We start from the raw sequence: 6,000 nt of genomic DNA on the forward strand, positions 1-6,000 counted from the left end.
AAGATTACAAGAAATTCTGCTATTTCTCCCTTTTGTTTGTTTGTGAAAAAAAATCTAGTTCGTTTGTGTAAATGGTCATTGAATCACAAAACAAATACTCAATATCCCTGTTAATTTGGCATCTGTTTGGTTATGTTTATCATTTATTTCACATCTTTGAACTTACTTTTTTTCCTTTCCACTGATCATAAGAGCGCAATCTTAAGGTCTACCCCAGAAATAGGTCACACGAAAAAAGTGAGGGTTTTCCCAATCCCAACAAGCTATGGCCGTCTCGATTTCACTTTTGCAAAAATTACACGCCCGCCCTGAATCTATGTTTGCTCTGTACTGTGCAGGCGTACTGCTGGGGTGGTTATACTATAATTGTGTAATTCAAGTTTACACACCGGATAATATTTTATTATATTTATAAGGTGTGTCTCGGTGGCAGAGTGGTGAGGTAGCTGGCTGGTCACCTCTATGTGGATTCGGCGGAGTGGGTTTGAATCCTACCGGTGGCATATGTAAATCATGTGTCATGGCCGAGACACGGTGGTTTCCTCCGGGTTCTCCGGTTTCCTCCACCAGAGAGACACACCTCGCAATAATAATCTGAGCCATGGAGAGATACTCAACAAGCCCTAGGCTTCTTATCAATCCACGTTAATATATCTCGATTATTATTATTATTATTATTATTATTATTATTATTATTAAGGTGTGTTAGGTGTCAACTGCTGAAATATTGCTTTCTATTGTAGGAACTGCCTTTGTGTGGACCTGGTTGAGCCATGGTGGAACGTGAATGAGATCGAGGAAGAAAATACTAGTCTGGTGCGGTCAAAAAATTTGTTCAGTAGAAAACACGTTATCTGGAGAAGAAATCGATCTCAGTTGGCTGTGCTATTCTGAAGAGACCGGCTGTCTGTTCTGTTTTATTTGCCGTCTGATGTCACCCATGTCAGACACTAAAAGTCGGTTTACATCCGGGTTCCAAGATTGGAAACACGCTAGGGAGTCGATAGAAGGACACACTAATTCAGATCAGCATAAACAGGCAATGTCGAGCCTGGCCAGCAGAAAATCATTGCAAGGCCGCGTTAACGCTGGACTAGTTCGTCAGTACGAGTCAGAACAGCACTACTGGCACAAAGTGCTACGACGGTGCGTGGATGTCCTCATGTTTCTATGTGAACGTGGTCTGCCCATCCGAGGTGACGACGAGGTGATCGGTTCGGTACATAACGGAAATGACCTGGGAGTGATGGAGCTTCTGAGCAAGTACGACACTTTCCTTGCGGCACATCTCCATAAACATGCCAACAAAGGGAGCGGTAACGTAAACTACCTCTCATCGACAGTATGTAATGAACTAATCAATGTGTTGGGTAGAATAGTTCTGAGTGCCAGTGTAGCGGAAGTTCGGAGGGCCAAATATTACTCCATATCGGTGGACTCCACTCCGGACGTGTCGCACACTAACCAGCTATGTCTAACCATCCGCGACGTGTTGCCAGAGGGGCCAGTAGAGCGTTTCTTGACATTCGTGCCCTTACTGAATCATACCGGAAAGGAGATCGCAGACGTAGTTCTTGATTTTCTCCAAACGAACAAAATTCCGATCTCTGACTGTCCAGTAAAATATCATGGTACTTGATGATCTTGCAATGGATGAACATCTAAAGGCAGAGGCCAAAAATGAGGCATCTGCTATTCTGAAGGAATTGGAAAAACTTGAGACAGTGATTCTGCGAGTAACATGGCAGGAAATTCTAAAGAGGTTCAACGCAACAAGTCTGCAGTTACAGAAGTCGGGGCTCGATTTGAACACGGCAGTGAAACTACTCGATTCACTGACAGAGTTTGTACAGGACCTACGGGAACAGTTCGACGACTTTGAACATATTGCCATTGATAAATGTGGTCACAGCGAGTACGAAGACGATCGGCGACGTGTTCGAAGGAGGAAGCGACATCATGATGAAGTAGACAGCGCCGATGACACCCAGTTACCGCCCAGAGAGAGATTCAGGACCACATCCTACATACCCATCATTGATCAGCTAACAACGTCACGAGGAGATCACCTCAAGGCCTATGGAACACTCTGTCAACGTTTCTCATTCTTTTCAGAAATAACGACCATGCAGACGGATAAGCTCCGTGACTCCACTGCAGACCTGGTCAAGAGTTACCCGAACGACCTGGAACCTTCTCTGGTTTCGGAAATTGTACATTTCCAGGCATTTCTCAAGACGATGCAGACAGAAGACTCAGAAAAATTGTCTGAAACTACTATGTTTTCCACAATCCACAACTACGATATGGTGGCAGCGTTCGCCAACGTGGAGATAGCTTTGCGGGTATACCTGTCAATGTTTGTCACGAACTGTACGGGAGAACGATCATTCTCAAAATTGAAAAGGATCAACAACTATCTGCATAGTACGATCGGCCAAGATCGTTTGGCATCGCTGGCCATACTGAGTGCTGAACACGAACTGTTCAGGAGAGGAAGCACACGCGAAACAATCGAGGACTTTGCGCGAATCAAACTCAGGAAGAAGCTAAAAGATTCTGTAGGTTTTTAACATCTCGCAAATATATTGTAGCAATTATCCCAAAGTGTGCAATAATGCAATCATATCTGCAAAAATGACAAAAAAAACTTTCTACATTGAGATTTGAGATGATACCATCACGTTTTGGTTTTGCGACCGGGCGTAGTGGCGTGCGCCTGTAATCCGGCTACTCGGAGGCTTGGGTTGGAGGATCGCTTGAAGACGGGAGCTCTGCACTGGGCCGCGCAATGAGAGGGTGTAGGGCAGCCCGGAATCATGGCGAAACCCAATCCTTATCCCTGTGTCGTAAGAGGCGACCAGGGTTGCGTCAGGAAGGGCATCCGGCGTAAAACCTGTGCCAAATCAGTATGCGGATCATAACGGATGATCCGCTGTGGTGACCCCTAATGGGAGCAGCCGAAAGACAAACAACAACAACAACCATCACGTTTTGGTTTTGCGATTATTTTCTCTGTTCCGTTGTTTTCATCCATAGTGGTGTTTCTTGTATATAAACTTTTGTTACTTGAGTTTCTGAAATACATGTTTTTACACATAAACTGTGTTTTTTTCTATTGCCCAGCCTAAGTTGGTGCATTTATATATGAATACTTTTATAAGCATATATGAAGTAAAAATGGCTGCGGCCCTGAGAGGGCCCCGCGTACTTCTCGGGCCCAGGGCCCCACAACACATAAATCCGGCCCTGCTCTCTGATTCTGCTCACTGTGAGCCAGCTATTTCTATCTAAAGCGAGTAGCTGTGTATTGGTAGACAGTGTGTGGAGTACCAGGTGTTTGTTGTTTTTTGCTCCATGTCATTAACCTTCATGATAGCACGTATGAATGCAGATGAAGTGGCAAAATTTCTCATGGGACTGATAACGTCGACAGCAACGATCCTGACATGGACTCTGATGTTTCGTGCGCAGCCTGTGGCTGCTGGTTGCATCATTTTTTCTGGAAGTGCGACTGTGCCGCTGATACAGTGCCCCTGTTATGAAGAAGCTGGCTGGTACTCATTTTGCCAACCTCAGAAGGATGGCAGGCTAAGTCAACCCACCTGGTGTTATTTCAATGGTTTAACAGGGGCTTGAACTCAAGACCCTAAGACCTTAAGCCAGTCACCTAAACCATTAAGCAAACACCAGGCATATGGCGGATTAATGATGGGACTGCAGAAATGCCTTCAGACTTAAAAACAAACAAAAAAAATCTCGTATCCAGATCCAGATCTTCACCAAAATCGAATCAATTCTTCCTGGTCCACAAAGTTTCATCCAAATCCGTCCACAACTTTTTTTTAGATATCCTATTCACAGACACACAAACAGACAAACAGACTGGTGAAAACATAACCTCCACCCACCTTCGGTGGTGGAGGTAATAACCGACGAATAGGATGAGGTACTTACATTGGTGGTTTCGCTTTCAGAGGAAAACAGCTTCGCTTTCAGTCATTTATGTATACACGATTAAAACACGGGACTTGGTCTGACCTGAAGTCGTTTGTCCTCCATGATCCAAAGCCTGTAAGCATCCTGTCAATGGTAATTAATTGGTTTGTTTTTTCGTTAATAAAAATGAGAAAGTCCAGATAATTTTCTACATAATCAGATACCTTTCTTCAGATTCAGTGGGACAACTTGTAAAGTTTAGAGCATGTACATTCATTTTTTTTTTCCAAAGAATTGTTGGTTCAAAGTTATTTTGTTATTCCAATCAGACAATGTTTAAATCCAGAGGAAACCTGCTTTTAAAATGTTAAGCGTGTGCATCTGTACATAGACATACTTTCATATGAATCGTCCATTCTCAGACTTACTTTAATCTACATTGTTAAATGCTGTCCCGTTAGACTCATCCATTACCGAAGAGAGCAAAGGCGCTATTGTAGTCGGTCTACGTCAGTGAGTGCGAGTCCGCACAAAGCTCTACTTCAATATAAATCGGTCACTCTCTTTTCTACTATGTTCTCTATACCCTGGCGAGGCTCTGCATTGTTAAATGCTCAGTCTGCTTTCCAATGCACTTGTGAAAGTGAACTTTTCAGCAACAAAGTACTTAAAAAAAGTTGATTCATAAGTTATGCATGCGAATAAGTAACTTTTGAAATGATACATGAATGCTAAACGAGGTATTTTGTGCAAGCACTGTGTGCATTTACACCGGCATGGTTCGGCTCGCTGGGCACCTTTAAACTGCCGTAAAAAGCATGAAATCCGCAAGTTAAATGATCTTTCAAACACAATTTTCAGCATTTAGACGAAAGAGTGGCAATTTCAAAATGGTTCATCATTATTGTTTTGTTCCCAAATGAAAACCGGACACACGGAAATATAAGAATACGAGAAATATCCGTGGATGATAGGTGTGGGGGTTCGTACCATTTCCTGTTCGTACAAGCGAGTGGCGCCAGTGGATAGAATACGAACACCAAAACACTTCTCCTTTCATCAATAGATGCAAAAATCTAGTACAATTTATTAATACCAATGGATGTAAAATAACAACGCAAAAAAATTATATTTATAACGCCACTCACAGCTGATACAGCTTTCACTCCCACTTCTCCCCCACCTCCCAAACATGATTAATAATAAATATCATCATTTTAAACCTACCCTGTGCAATGACAAGCCCCAGTTGAGAAGCAACTACACGAGATACGGTGTCTCCCTCCGGAAATTCTGCCTGAATGCTGGGAATGACAGCATCGTCTCTCTAATTGCAAACATCCAGTAAATAAATCATCAAGCCTGCCATGTTCATACGAGGTCATCGCGCAAGGTTTGAAGTCAACTCACTGACATGGATGATCGGGGAGGTCGGGAAGGACGCTCCAGTTCACAGGCCTTGCACAGACCCACATCATCGGGAATTGTTGCACTATGCTGCAAGATATCAGCTCTTTGGGAGAGAGGATCAGAAAGTTTTACAAATCTTTCGTTATGTGGAGGCACACCCCTTTCTCTCAGATATTTTTCAAAGTATTTTCAGCTTCTTTTAGAAGCTTTGTGAGCCATTTAAGATAACATTCCTCACCTGGCATGCAAAATATACAGTACGTTCGCTGCCCTGATGACAGTTGTTGCTTGGGGTTTCTGTGCATGCATACCGTGCATTAAAGCACAGATTATGTGATATTGAGTAGCGTATTAAATGCTTGTAATTTGCTCAGTTTAAGATGTAGCGTCTGAAGTGGTACTGAATGAAGCTCCTATATTTTGGCAGTTCATATCTGCATCCAATCATCATTCTTTGCATCTGAATCAATGATATTACAAACATGTGTGTATGGATGTATGTATGTATGTATGTATGTATGTATGTATGTATGTATGTATGTATGTATGTATATATATATATATATATATATATATATATATATATATATATATATATATATATATATATCAGAGGTACCCACACCTTGTGTGGAAAGAACTTAGGGTTGA

The 6,000-nt window shown here is 42.5% G+C and overlaps 1 protein-coding gene and 1 pseudogene across 9 annotated transcripts in view; one reads left to right on the plus strand and one right to left on the minus strand.

Moving 5' to 3' along the window:
* The window catches only part of LOC147016956 (atos homolog protein A-like), a 103,961-nt gene that overhangs the window by 72,761 nt on the left and 25,200 nt on the right, over positions 1-6,000 (minus strand). The window lies entirely within an intron of this gene.
* Positions 2,699-2,839, plus strand: LOC147016957 (signal recognition particle RNA; annotated as a pseudogene).

Source organism: Eptatretus burgeri, chromosome 11 (genome assembly GCF_056783735.1).
Source record: "Eptatretus burgeri isolate ZD-2024b chromosome 11, Ebu_testis_v1, whole genome shotgun sequence".
NCBI classification, from domain to species: Eukaryota; Metazoa; Chordata; class Myxini; order Myxiniformes; family Myxinidae; genus Eptatretus; species Eptatretus burgeri.